This window comes from Chamaea fasciata, unplaced genomic scaffold, assembly GCF_029207755.1.
Source record: "Chamaea fasciata isolate MVZ Bird 193981 ecotype frontalis unplaced genomic scaffold, bChaFas1.0.hap1 SCAF_6, whole genome shotgun sequence".
In the NCBI taxonomy this organism is placed as follows: domain Eukaryota; kingdom Metazoa; phylum Chordata; class Aves; order Passeriformes; family Sylviidae; genus Chamaea; species Chamaea fasciata.
The window spans coordinates 61,034,769-61,050,188 of NW_027094091.1; the positions used below are offsets into that span (position 1 = coordinate 61,034,769).

Genomic DNA, 15,420 nt, shown 5'->3' on the forward strand with positions numbered 1-15,420 from the left:
GTGTAAACAAGAGTGTAGGAAATAATGAAGACCTGAACAAATTCACACAGCATGACAAAGTGTGCCAGCGGACAATGGCAATGTCTGATCCCCAGACTCCTACAGAATTTCAAGCGTGGGCTCTCAGATCTTTAACATGCTGGAACAAGGAAAGAAGTCCTGCAATTTGCCCACATTGTTCATACAATTGCGGCCAGTTATAATAGGGGTATACATGTTCAAATATCCTATCAAATTGGTCTTCACTTCAGAGACCAAATCTTTATGCTTATCAGCTTTTTTATGTAACTTTTTTCTTACAGCTCTAGATATTTATCCCAGAGGATAAATACGAACTGAAATTTGCAAGGGGGTTAATAATAGTCAAGGAGAGTGTTTCTACTGCAAAAGAGTACTTTTCTGTTTTGTCTACACTCACATTTTAATTATTCTTGGAATAACCAGGGAAAGCAGCGGTGTGAACAGTGTAATTATTGAGGTTATATCCCAGCAGAAATAGATCATCTTCCACCGGGAAAAGAAGTGATGGCATGTTAAAATTCACAAGAATCATGCAAGTAGCTCTAAAACAGCTGCTGGAAGAGAAAAGAGAGTGAAAAGGAAAGAAATAATTTTAGGATAGCACCGAAAAGGAAATGTATATGAAACAAAAAAGAACAAACAAACTGAAAAGACAGGGGACTGATAAGCAGATATTCATAATGATCACAGCTCATATGCAGAAGACAGGAACAAATGAGCTCTAAGTCTGGTCTTGCTACCAGCTTCTCATTTTTTCTCCAGGCAGTTATTACGAGACAGAATTCCTCACCTGACTATATTTGGTTGAAATGCCCGAGTTATACAGCCCAAGATATCACATTCAGAGGTAATACACTACTGTTACGAACAGGTATTATGAGGAAAAGAGCCTACCTCTGCAAGATGCTGCAGCTGATTAGTCAAAGTTTATGATGATCTTGCCATCATCTCTCATACCATCTTTTCATTTGCAGCTGAATATCTTCACTCCCTGAATAAATCCTTGCCACGTCCTAGAGTAGTAAAATTTAGCTTTGATGTTGGAAGCAGTGCTGAATTTGCACAGGAGAACCTGGAGTGGTAAGTGTGTGAGACTGTGGCTACTACTGTAAGCAAAAAAAAACCCAAAGAAAAGCTAATTGGGAAGAGATGAGCACAGTAAAACACTGCCTGCCTCACATAAGATAACATTTACCACAATGGTGAAAGCAAGATGCCTTGTTCCTGTTTTGGGCACTTGATTTTAATCTGCTTTCTCTTTGTGAAGAAAAAAGAAAAATAAAAAATTGAGGTAACTGTCTCAACACAGCTGAAAGAAAAATACTGCCCTCTCAGAAATTTGTTTTTCTCTATTAAAAAAATAAAATCAATATAAAGCTGTTTTGTAGATAAATGTCAGTCGCAAAGATGCCTGAAGGTATGTACTGAATCACATCAAAACTATTTTTAATGCACTCCCAAGTCAACCTCCAAACCTAATTCAAATTCAGTTACATTTGCCTTCCACACAGATGTCCCTGGCACTTTATGACTGGTGAAAATTACCTATATTTTATGGAATGCATAGAGAAAAATACTTGATTACTCTCTGCATCAAGCAGCATCAAGAAAATTATTAGATTTGAATAAAACATATATACTAAGTTTGAATGCTTTGGAATTAATTTCTGATTAATTGAACTGTATGCCATTGGATCTCATTCTTACAAACTGCTCTGTTACACATGTTAACCACCCCATTAATGAAGGGTGCTTGTAAAAAGAATTAATATCCCAGCCAAAAGCAAAATTCTGTCTTTGGGACAAATGTGTGAAAGGCCAGGGCACTTAGATCCTGTTACAGCTCCTATTTCAGGGTACCTTAATTATGTGGCGCTGTAGTAAACAGCAATTTTGGTCAGTTTCATCCAATTTAGGGGGAAAATTAACAGATTTGGTCACTTAAGGGGAAAAAATTATGCAACCAAAATAAAGTTTATCCATGCTTTTACTTATTTGATATAAATTTATTACTTTCTACCAATGCTCATCTTTCCTGTATCGAAGTATGCATGATGGAGATGTGAAAAGTTATTCAGGATTGTGGAATAACTTGCTCAGCTGCAACATCTGTATTTATCATCACACCTTTAAATGGGCTGTGTAATTGGTCACTGAACCGAGCCAGCTAATTCACACCTCATGGTTATTCAGGAACAGAGCCAAAAAATCACTCACCTTGGAAGGGACCTTAGGACACCTGTAATCCAAATTTTCTAATCAAAACAATGATAGTTGCTTCATTCATTTGCAAAATTAGGGTGTTCAATCCCTGCCTTGGTTTGTATTTACATATTAATACAGTGGCCACACAACCAAAAACACTCTTACTCTAAAAAATGTAAGAGGCTTAGTTATGGAGTGCAAGGCTGCAATCCATGAGCAGATTACACTGTAAATTCTGCAGCTACAAAACAGCTTATTTCTCAAACAACTAAAATACAGATTCATTTGCTTCTGAAAAGCTTTCCCCTTTCTAAGCTTTAACATTTGCAAATTTTAATTACTCCCATAACAAAATACTACTAGAACAACTCATCTCCAGGATGCAAGCAGGATTTATCGCAAAATATCTGCAAGCTGTTAATATCAAATGGCAGTTACATACTGTTTTACAAAACACACAAGACACTTTGATACTTTCTGGCTTCTTTTGATTAAAACCTGAAATATATGAGAAAAAAAAAAATCTTAATGAAGTAAGACAATACCCTGTGTTTCTGATGATCAATAGCTGACTGGAAAGAACAGCTTGTCTACTGCTGGACTGTAGCCATTCACCTATGCTGCTGTTGTTTAGAATGTGCCATGCTAATGTAGAATGGCTAAAGAAAGAAACACCCCTTCGATTTAGGCAGGTACAAACCCAGCAAACGTGGGTGTTTCCTTGCTCCAGTCTAGCTGTAGATAATGCTGGGTGAAAGTTCTTCAAAGCGTAAGGGATAATAATGATAATTATTTATGCACTGAATACGGTTAAAGTTCCAGAGCATCACTAAACAATGGGAGATGAACTATTTAAAGAAAGCATGTCTGCTGCTGCCAAAGGAGTGTTGCTGCAAGTGCCATTTGCTTTTCCGTAGCAAAACCAGAAATACAGTAGGTGATTAATGCATAAATACAGAATCATGAAGGCTATTGTTCGTTTCCTATTATACAGCTAACTGCAAACTAGCACATTAGGGAAAAAATTTACAGTTTTGTGAACTTAGACTGGACAGGTAATGAGTGATCAAAACCTTTTAGTCATGCTCCTTTTAGTTTCTTATTAAAAAGTAAAACAAGGAAAAGCATGCTAAAACACAAAAGGTAATTGCCACAAGAAAGTAATTTCTTTCCTTTGGTTCTCTTTGTTCTGTAGCATTCAAACAAAGTGACTTTGATAAAGTCAGGGGATAGGAATTTCTTCGGGAAGGAGAAAAAGGAGCCAAAGAGGCAAAGTCTGCAATTTTCTAGACAAATCGTTTGGGAAAAGCAAAAGCAGAAACCAAAACAGGCTATTTCATAATTCCTCCCTCCTCATTGCCTCTAAGACACAGAGACACTAGCTCATACATCTTTCTGACTGCAGGGAAAGTCTCCCTGCTATGGGTAAATAACAATTTGGAATTGATTTTTCCAGGCAGAGGCCCGCAGCACCACTTCAAAGCATGGGTGCTTCAGAGTTACACAGAAATGACTTAACTGATTAAAGCACAGCTGAAGCACAGACATTTTAGACAAACAGGTGACTCTGCCTCTCCAATTCTTGGGTTGCTGAGGAAAGTCTTCAGAAATATTTGACTCTGCTGAGGAACAAATGTTCAGAGACAAGGATAAAAGGCTTTCAAAATCTGCACAAACATGCAAGGTCCAACACCTCATATGAAATCAAGATTTTCACAGGTACTGAATGTAACTCAAATGTGACATGACATTAGAAACCCTATTCTTTCTTGTATCCCAGCTCCCCTAAGAGCTGGGAGTAGAGGCAAACAGCAACAACTATGGGTATCTGGCCCAGTAAGGCAAGGGGGCTATGGACAATTAAGGAACAAGGTTAATTTACCTGGCTACACCAGATGGATTGAAGACTTCTCTCCTCTTCCCTAAAACACTACCATTAATAAGGTGAGGTATACCCTAGCAAGAACAAGCTGAGTATCCTTGAGACAGGCTTTGCCACCAGAACTCTGTGGTGAGTAATGCAAGGAAGCACTAGGGAAAGAAAGACCAAAGGAAAACTTAAATTACAAACTTATGTGTTACTTTGAAAGAATTTGGACTGGAATGCCCAAGATGAGTATCACAAAGTACATTGACCTGAAAAAGGTAAACACATATTTTACACAAATACTTATACTAAAGAATTTAAGAAGTAGAACACAACTGTATCCTACTTTTGACTCCCTAAATGTAAATGCAGGAATAATTCTCAGGCTCTTCCTTTTAGAACCTGCTGATGTAATTTTTAAAAGGCTATAATTTTGGCTTCTTTTTCAGCTGTGACTCAATTACCAGAGCTCCTCCACAGCCAGAAACCTTCCGATGTCCAAAGTGCCAAGCTTTCTTTAAGCTCACAAGAAAACAGCAAGGTAAACACTCTTCATTTTGTCCAGCCTTTCACACTTGATTAATTCTATTCCCTATAAATCATGAACCCGTCTCCCTGATCCCCATCCCAGTCAGACTACAAGTTTGGAGTGTACAAACACTGCACGTGCCGCAAAGCTTCATGCACACAGGCTATCAGATCAGTGGCAATAACAACCACACCCCTTACATGTGTTCATAATGCTCACGGTCATCTGAAGAAGACAAAGCTCTTATGGGAGATATAAACCCAAATGCCCTTTTTGTTCTAGGAAAATCCCAACCATTTAGTGTGTGTGCCCAAGGCGTAAATGCTTCCTAGAGCTCCCAAGGGACAGTGCAGCTTTGCATTAGTCTCAGTGGACGCCCATGCTCATAAAGCATAACAGAGCCCTTGCACAATCCCACTGGATCATTGGCATTCACTGTCCTAAACTACAAATGTAAACATGAATGAAAAAAAGAAAAAAAGGAGAACTCGGTCATACACCAGAGCTCTAGAATTTGGGATTAAGATTTCAGGGCTTTTACATGTTGGGGTTCTTTTGGGGGGGTGGTGTCGGCCTTTATCGAGGGCTCAGCAGGGGATCATTTTCTGTCTCTGAAACATCTGTTGGCTACTGAAATCCCAATTACACTTAGTTCTTTTCTTGCAGCAGGCAAAGAATTAAGCACCACAAGAAGGCAAGTGCAGTTTGAGTGGGCAACAGACCAGCAAATGTAAAGGTGTCTGGAATTACCTCCCAGTGCTTTTATACTTCAACTACAAATGTAGTCTCCTGAAGCAGGCAGAAGCTACAGCACCTTTCTCACTTCAACTCTATTGCTGTCTTCTGGACTCCTAAGCAGGTATGAAATATTATTAAAAATGTGTATACATAAAATATATGAATATATAAAATATATCCATACATTTCCTTGTTCTCTTGAACCTAGCAAAGGCCACATGTCCAGAAAGCACAACCAGCCAGCTCTGCTGCCTGCTTTTCAGTGCCAAGCTGAAAACACTGCACTGAAAGACACTAATTCCCTGTATCATGAGTTAGTTTGAGCCTGCTTCCTAAATGAGAACAGATGCTCAGAGAATCAGATATGACTGGCCCTAAGTGTTTTCCAATAACATTTCCAGCTCCCATAGACACTAAACATAAGATAAATCAACTTAAATCCAACTGACCTGACACCACTTGCAAGGAATTATGCCGCTGTGAAACAGCTGATTGATTCCTCTTCTTGATTTCAAAATGGTAGCATGAGCTACTGCAGCATGCAATGAATGCCACGAAGCTGCTCTGCACAAAAATGACTCTTTATCCATGAAAAATAGCTGAATTTAGGCGAGAAATTTTCTTCACAGCCTCCTGTAGACTACAGGATAGCTTTCACACACTGTGCTAAATAAACCCCTTGCAACAGTGTGCATAGTAAATGTATTTCCAAGGTAATTGACTGTTTACTGCAAACCTGGTGATAAAACCATACATTTTCGACCTTTCCCTTCTCCAGGTACAGTGCACCATGCAAAAGTAGGATATAGATGTTCTACAAAAATAGGTTCCTTTGTAAAGACCTCAGGAGTTCCTCCACACACATTTGAGAGATAATAAAACAAAGACACTAGAAAACAATTTATATGTTCACTCAGTCAGGTGAATAGTGGCTCAGATGCCTGGCCTTAATCCACCTACTGAAAATTAATATAAATAAGAAAGGTCAAACTCCTAAACAAAACAAAAGTTAAGGAAGATTGTGTTTCTGTCAAGGAAGACTTAAGAGAAACTAATCCTTGTTTCCCAGAAAAAAAGGAAAATATCCAATTTTGCTTGCATAGCTAAGTGCTTTCTTTTTTGCATTTTCTTTTTGAATCCAAACATATTGGAGTAGAAATGAGCAGCTGAATAAACTGATATATTTCTCTGTGAAATCTTGTATTTTTATAATCTCTCTTTCCTTAACTTTTTTTTTTTCTTCTACAGCACATTTCTGGGTTTTGGTGTGAAATCAAACGGATACATGAATAATAACAGATTTCATGTTCTTCTGAATGACAGGGAGTTTTTACTTAGGCTGGGCAGAGATTTGTGAATGATGACGGGATACAGGAAAAGGAACATGACATTTCTGAAGCAGAATGAGCTTTTAAAGCCCTTGTAAGAGTGGCTATAAAAGTAACCATGCTCCTACTTCTCTTCCTGAGTACAAAGACTCTATCAGTTATTCTGTGACCCCGCTGATCCTCTTTGTCCTCAATACTCTGTTCTTTAGGGCGTGATGAAGAAGGCGGCTTAGATTTTGTGTAATTTAAGTACCTACAACTACCCATACAAAAGCTGGAGCCTTAAAAACAAACAAAAGATAAAATCTTACACCAGATTGGAACCTCACAAGAAGGTGTTTTACAGTCCTGGGGGTTTTTTTAAATTTTATTTTTTAATCTCAATAGCTCATCAGCTTGAATAACAATCTTGCAAAATGTATTATTTATCAAAGCAGATGCTACTTTCACAATATATTTTGTTTTTATATCTTTCCTTTGGTTTTTGTTTGAGGTCCGAGGGTTTTGTTTAGGTTTTAGTTTTGGCTAACGCTAAAAGGGTCTTTTGGCTTTTTTTGGCCCCAGCTGACCACCATGAATAAATCTGAATAAAAGTAGAGTTCTAAATGTATACCACAGCTTTATATAGAAGTAATGCATTCACTGAATAAAAATTCAACTTTTATTATACCTGTTTGCACTATGAAAATATCTTTAATATAATAACACTTCTGGATAACTACAACAATAAGTATGAACTGGCCAAACTGGTCACCATAAGATGCTTGAAATCTGGTTAACTACCACTGCTATTTTCTTGTTCCAAGCTCTATATCCAGCTGCCATTTGTTACCTAACAAACCGTTTTGTGAGTTGTACCAGCACAGTTTCAGCCCACCTGCCTTACCACAGAGCGCATCTGAAAGGTGCCACATTGAGCCCCTGCAATGCCAGTGAAGGGTCCCTGTAGGTGACTGTCAACACACTGTAAACTGGACAGCCTGAGACAGCTCCTGTCCTGCAGCATCTCAGGGTAAACTCTGCCATTTCTGCAGACATTGCTAAGCAGGATGAAAGGCTTAGATTTTTCTTTTTTTCCCCTTAATGGAATAAATCTTGTCTGTTTGTCCTTCAACACTGAATCAGTTTTGGAAGTGTGATTAATCAGGAGCAAGAAACAACGAGAAAATCAGGTTTTAGTAGTTTAAGTGTTCATTAATTCATCTGAGTGAATTTATGGGTGTCTTGTCCTCTGTGATATTTCATGAGCCCAACAAATTCACTGCAGTAGACGTCCAGTTAGACACAATGTTATAAAAACGTTTCATCCCTGATTCACACAAAAGGGGTGAAAACTGAAGGCAGGCATTTTATACCATTATTGATTTTCCACAAATATACATAGGCATGTGCGTTATACACAATATAAACAAAACTGTTCAGACACTTTCCAAAACTGAAACTCAATCAGCAGAAATGCCACTTATTGACCTCAACAGAGCAGCAAGGAATATGCTGCCCTGTTCCCCTTCTCATGACTCTGACCTGTTTCTCTAAATTACAGGGCCAAACCTCTGCAGTAAAGAAGCATCACTATTAATCCCTTGTACCAGCTGTCTTTACTTTGCTCACACAGGGGCTCAGTGCCCCATGCTATGTAATTTAAATGAAACACATTATCTGAAAGAACAAGAGGGAATCATTTCAGCAGATTACTCTGAGTTGCAACTGATCCTACCTGAGTCCTACGCAAAAATTGTGTTTGATTTCAGTTCCCTGTCACAATCTCTCAGGCTCTCTGATTAACAGCAGCATTTTATCTGCAGGTAGCATGTCTTCATAATTTACAGCTGAAGATACAAACTTTGAAAAAAAGAAGATTCAAGAATATTGCAATATTCTGACCATGTAAATTTGTGTCTCAAGAACTCCAAAAAATTCTAAGCTGAATGGAACAGGTTTGGCAGACTAGATATGTGAAACAGATACATTTTGTGAATGACAGGATTTCAGTACCCAGAATAGCATATTGAAAATGTTCCTGTGCTGAAGTGTGCTGTTTATCCTCAGTTCTAAGACATAAAGAATTTGCACTGCTTCTGCACACTTTAAAATATTCTGAGTCACGTATGACAAGAAGTTCAGTGGTTTTTTACACCTAAGCTATGTAAATACTGATTTCCTTGGAAATGTAAGCCCTGTACATCTAGCCAACAGAGACTATGGTCTCAGAGAAGAGGACTCATTTTGTTTACTATGAAGTACAGAAACTACCAAAAATGTACAGGAAATGACTTTTGGGGAGGCGTGGAGCCTGCATGCTTCAGCCTTAATCCTCCTGTCTTTAGCCATAAACTGCCAACTCCACCATTTCAGTGACTTCCTGCTGGGAATGTTAGAGAACCCTGGTACTGAGCAAGGTTTCACTAGTCACAAAGTGAAAAGGGAACAAAGGTTTTTTCTCTTGTATTAATCTAATAAGCTCAGCTTGGCCTGTCTTGCATTTTGAGTTGCCATCAACTCCTCCACAACACAGATTCATGAGTAGTTCTGTCTCTTCTCTAACCTCTCATATTATCAATATTATCATGACAATCCTGTTCTCATCAAAATTAATCCTGGTACATGCACTGGACCAGTGTTCTCAAGCTGACTTGAGAGGGATGCCAGGCTGAAGAACAGCTGAAGCAGCATCAACACCTCCTCTCCAGCAACAGCAAAGCATTGTTTAATGGCAGGTCATCTTGACATGACATACTGGGGACCCAGAAATGGAAATTGAGTCATAGAATCATTAAGGTTGGAAAAGAGCTTTAAATTAAAACATTAAAATCCTCATTTATTCCAATTTCCCTTGCATTCACTTAACAAGCAGACAACAGTTGTACCTCCAGTAGCATCAGTTCCTAGGAAACTGAGTTTACCCAGCCACATCCTATCATGAATATAATTGACTATGTTTATCGAACTAAAAGGACCACAAAGAAAAAAACAAGTTAAGCTAAGTAAACTGGTCACAAGGGGGAAAAGAAAAAAAAAAAAGCAGGCTACATAAGATACAAGAATGCTTTGTGATTTTCTGCAGCTGTTCTCTGCATTGCTTAGCAAATTAATTTAACCCAGAATGTCATTCAGAATTATCTTTGGTCCTTCTCAGTGTTTTAGCACACTATAACAATTAATCATCTTTTATTAGTTCATGGGTACTCAAAGATGACCTAAGAACAGTCACATTGTACTGGGTACTGCTAACTCATCTTTTATATTAACATTTACACTATTATTCTACTTAATACTACACATCCATACTACACAGAGAATTTTACAAGTGTATTGAGACCTTGATTTTGGAAAAAAAATCAAATACAGACCTAAAGGGAATGTAAGCATGTGCAATATTCTCTGGATCACAGAGGTAAATATGTGCATAAGGCTTTGCATAGGATCCACAGCTACACAGTAATTCTTGCAGAAGAGAAATAATATTAGAATTAGATTTAGTGGGGAAACTTCACTGTAAGATATGCACCTAAATAAGTCAGGTCTACCTCCCCATGTTGTCCAGATTTAGTCATCTATACATCATTTTCATTCAGTATTTTTTCCAGGATTTATTGGCTGGGTAAATCAAAACCTGCTCCGTCATAACACATAGAGGCATTTTTCATAAATGAATCTATGGTCACAACCAGTTCTCCCTCAGAGGAGGCACACTAAAAACAATGTCTAAAACCAACAAACAGAACACCTTTAGAAAGCTTCTTTTTTTTTTCCTGCACTAGTTTTCTTCCTATTACATTGCATGCAATTTTTACAGTATGCTCATCACAGTCCAATACAAACATTTCACAAACACATAGCAAGTAGTCACCATATTTTACAGGTTATTTTCCTTTTTATTAAGCTTTTTTTTCGTCAGAAATGAGGTGGCCTTAGATGCCTTACCAGGGATAGGATAGTCTGACAGCGAAGTTTTACATTTTGTCCAGGTGACACACTTGTAATTGTTCTGAGGTCTTCCTGGGGAGAGCTGCAAGTCTGGGGACCAGTGCTCAACAAATGCAGTCTGTCGAAGTTTCACCTCTGTCCCAGTGGAAGACAGCTGTCAAAGGAGTTAAAGACAGGCAGGGTTAAGGAAGCCTCAGCTGGTCTGATTTAGGACAGTTAGCTCATTTTGGGACTGTTTGCTCCATTTTACCATGCTCCAAGTCAAAACAGCACAGATACCAACTGGTCCATTTTCTCTCATTGGAGTAGCTGGGTTTTTTAAAACCCTCTGCAGCCTTTCTAAGGTCAGTCCTTTCATGCACTGCCATAGTCTGCTGGATTAACAAAGGCCTGGAGGTCACTACGATGCCTTGTGATAGTCAGATACTGTGATACCTGTCAGTAGCAGAGAACATTTCTGTTGCTACGGACCTTTAGGTATAGAGAACTCTTCAAAAGGCAAAAAACCAAGAAATACATTATTCCTTAAATGTGCCATTAGACAAGGAGTCCACATACTACATCTTCCTTCCGCACAGACTTGAAGGCTTATGTGAAGAGGACAAGTCCTGATCTGGAGAAATGAAGAAACTTTATGGGCAGAGGTAAATTAAAACAGCCAAAACATCAGTGTCGAAGTAATCAGGAGTAGAAATTTAAGGGAGGAAATCAATAAAATCTTATCAGCTGCATATATCCGTGAGGAGAGGGTGCATTAGAAAGATGTATTGCTGTCCACTCTTTAAGAATAATACTGACACTTCAATTTCCACCAAACTCATGAAATTACAAGAGCTGTTTTCCAACCCACTTGCCAGCTATACATTTCCATCTTTCTCTTTTGCCATGCTGTCCTGGCAACTGTAACAGGTCTCATAATCTATAGAATGGGGGAGGGAGAACAAGGGCAATCAATAGCCTTGCAGCTTTGCCCCATTTGCTCATTCTACAGGAGGCTTAAATGTCACTTTCATGGATGACTTGGCAAAATACACACTTCAGACCATCACAGGGCACATTTACCTCCAGGTATCCTTAGGTTGCTACAAAGGCTTGTACTATGTGCCACATCTGATTTAGGATACAAACTTCAAAAGGAGCAAACAGCTGCTTAAGGCCTTTAAGACACCCTTAAATGATAGTGAAAAACAGGATTTGTACATTCAAGAGCCTCTGCATCTTCAAAAAACAGTACTTTCTACACAGACACGCACCAGTAAACCCATGCCACAAACCACTGTGCAAAGTCAAGAGCAGAAGATCAATAACATTTCCTTTCCCTTCTTCCCCCCTTACAAGAGATTTTATCACTATTTTGAGTTAGATTCTGATATTCCTCATAACAGCACTATAAAAAACACTGCTGAGGAAGACACCAGTAAATTATCCAATCTATATTCCTACCCTACAGCAGGATCAACTGTAATTATTTCTGACAGATATTTTCATAACTTGTTCTTCACAATGAAACATGCCCTTGCAATTTACATTACAGTCAGTGGAGAATTCCTGTTTACAAAGAATAAAATCCATAGCATCAGAAGAAGAGTGCTCAAGAGTATGCAAGGCTCACAAAGATATGCAAGAATTCAGAGCAAATTTATATACAATTTAATTGCTGCTAGAAAGGTTAATCAGGGTTATGACCACTCCCATGATGTTTTCCTCCAGAAAGTTTGAGAGTTTTATCTGTTAATGAAGAGCCTGTGTGTTTAGTATCCTCTTGTGTCAGTTGCTTTACACATGCCAAATACCATCTTAAACAGCCACTGCATTTGAATTACCATAATCTGATGAAACAGGTCTAATCAACCTGACCAGAAGAGCTCAATGAAGTTTTATCATTTGCCTCTATTTCTTTTACAGTGTGTACTATTATAATTGTAGCTCCTTTTTCTCTGTATAATCCAAGCAATGCCCAAAAGCTGCTCAATTAAAATGGTGGTGGTTGACTTTAAACAGAAGTTCCTACCTCAAAGATATACCAAAAGACAAAAAAATTCATATTTGTGGGTTACTATCCCCACATTTTTGCAGAACAACCTAGCCTGTTAGCTGTAAAATGGCCCACTCCTCTATGAGACATACATTCATCTGTCATATAGTAGAACATACTTTCCCCCAAAGTAACAGCCCTGTACTACCAATCAAACAATCTTACTGGGTTGCAGAAAGGGCATAAGCTCTGCACTAATCTTAACATTTCAGTGAAGTTTAGAAATTAAGTCTATCTCATTTAGTAGAATTATCTTCAGTCATGAAGAACCAGGCAGCATTTGCTGTCAAACTTAAATCTGAAGGTGAAACTCTAAGCACAGTGCAAGGTTTGGGATTTTGCAGGGTTGGGGTTTTTTGGTACACAGAGCTTACCTACAGTCCTTGAACAATTAAACAAGATTATCAGATCTTTTACTAGACTGGCCAGCATGTGCTGTTCAATAGCTAATCACTTCTGAACAACATTCAACCATGATGTAAAAAATAAATCTCTATCCTATTGCTGAGCAGGATGCAGATTATCAGTCCATATGTTGAAAGAGATGTACAGATGAAATTCACAGCAGCAGAAATGATGAATTGGATGTTTAAAAAGTAAGATGGATGCCTCCAATTCTCAATCAGAAATGCACATTATACCAGTCACAAAAAGATGTTTCCATTTCCAAGACCTTTTAGCACATTCATGCCTAGTCCCAGCTGCATTTCAATGAAGATAAAAATAAAATTACTTCTGCACTACACCAGCTCCTCAGTAGAAGCACTTCCATGCTTGGGAACGGAATAGACAACTCCTGAAGCAGAACTTCTCAAAGACATACAGAGTCAGCAGGGCACAAAGCAGCTGTCCCTGCAGACAAGATGGAAAGTGGATGTGCAGGAATTCTGCTTTGAGTTGGAAGAGGAGAAGGGAAAATGGGGAAGAGGTATGTGGCCTGTGCACATAATTTATCACAAATCTTCCTTAGATAAATTTCAAGGCTCTAATGGGAAGGCCAACACTACCAGCAAAGAAACAGAGTTCTGTTGCAATTATAAAGAATCCTCAGCAAAAGAAATGTTTCAATTATTTGCTTAAATCCATAGCATGGTGTAGGCCTTCCAACTTCAGATGTGTGATGTCCTCCAAAGGACATGATCCACTGCCCAGCAGGAGCAGCTTTTGCTCACTTCTCCTATGTCTACTACAGCTATGGCTGACAAGTCTTACCATGGTATCACAAAGTCCAGTGTTGTTTGTTGCTTTTCTCAAAGCTTCAGATTAAGAATTTGATCTTTCATTTAAAAGTTGTTTCTCTCCCTTACAGTTGCAGAAAGGCAACAAAGAACATAGTCAATAGCCTCAGAAGGTCAAAAAAGAGAGATCATACAAAGATTTTTCATTTAAAAACAAATGACCCAGTAATTTCTTGCGACTTCCACTCACGATTTCTGAGTACATGGAGACAAAATCCCACTTTGCAAATTAAAGGCAGACTTAGGCATGAGCTTATTTAACCAATGTGTAGCCATAAATTCACATAGTTTCTTGTCTTGAAAAGATGCCTTCCTCTAACATCAATCTTTAAAGGAAACTCGAGCAGTTCCTCCAGTGGGAGGAAAAGCAGGTTCATTGGTGAGTGGTGTCAGTCACTACCAATGAAGGCTGAATCACAATACAAGAGTTAAGAGTCCAAGCAAAGGCACACCAGCAGGAGGGACAATTAATCTGCTGAGAGAAATTACCACTGACAAAAAATTCTGCAGCATTAACTAAGGGTCAGCTTGGTGTAATGCAGAGCCAAAACACAGACAGTATCTCATCTACACTGTGACCATGAGCACTGCACAGCAAACATTTTTTAAAATCTTGTCAGTGTATAAATCTACTGCAATCCTTATGAATACACACAAGGTAAGTACATGTCTTGGGGGCTGTGTGCTACTGAAATCTTCTTGAGAAATTTGAGAAAAAATTGCACATGTGAAGGAGCAACTGCAGGGCACTGGCTTACAGGGGAGGATTTTATTTGCCAGAAATTTCCCCACTGTATCAGAGACACTCTGTAACAAGAGATTTCAACATATTCGTTTTTACGCAAACATGACCAAATGACACAGAACACCAAAAAAGTGCAAAGAAAAGACCTGCATGAAAAGTGTAAACCATTTTCAATAGTAAGAATTAAAGTCCAGTTTCTCTAGACAACTTTTCAGCTGATGCTGCAACAACTGACTAGAATACAACTTGTACAGTGTCCGTCTAATTGTCCTCCCAAATGCTGGCCCAAGTCAAGCATCCAAGTAGCTACTGATATAGAAACTTGATGATCAGAATGACTGCTAAAGATTTAAGCATGAGCCATAGAATCTTTGAATGGTTTTGGCTGGAGGGAACCTGTAAAAATCACCTAGTCCATTCCCCTTTCTGTGGACCAGGTTTCATCTTGAAATCTTTGATGAGGTCAGGTTGCTCAAATTCCCATCCAAGAGCAGCAGCCTATGTACACTTCATTTGAGCCACAGTTCAACATGAAAACAGGCTGCCTTTCACTAAGATGGTTTCCATGACGGGTTGAGTTTGTCTTTACACTTTTCTTTCCTACTGAGGTTACACAGGAGCTTTCTCTGTAAGGTGGGTATTATCCAACCCCTCTGAGTGCAAAATCCCAGGGCCTAAAGGAATAGAAGTTGTGTTTTGAACCAGAGTAGCAAGACAAAGAAAAAAATCTCTCACTAACCAACATATTTCTCATCAACCAAGGCACATGGGTGGAAAACAAACCAGC

At 38.6% G+C, this 15,420-nt stretch overlaps 1 protein-coding gene across 5 annotated transcripts in view; it reads right to left on the bottom strand.

Moving 5' to 3' along the window:
• The window catches only part of MAPK10 (mitogen-activated protein kinase 10), a 145,394-nt gene that overhangs the window by 85,011 nt on the left and 44,963 nt on the right, over positions 1-15,420 (bottom strand). For all 5 annotated transcript variants that reach the window (XM_066186576.1, XM_066186575.1, XM_066186580.1 and 2 more), the window contains one exon: positions 10,613-10,769. The gene's annotated coding sequence lies outside the window, so the exon portion shown is untranslated. The remainder of the gene's footprint in view (positions 1-10,612; positions 10,770-15,420) is intronic.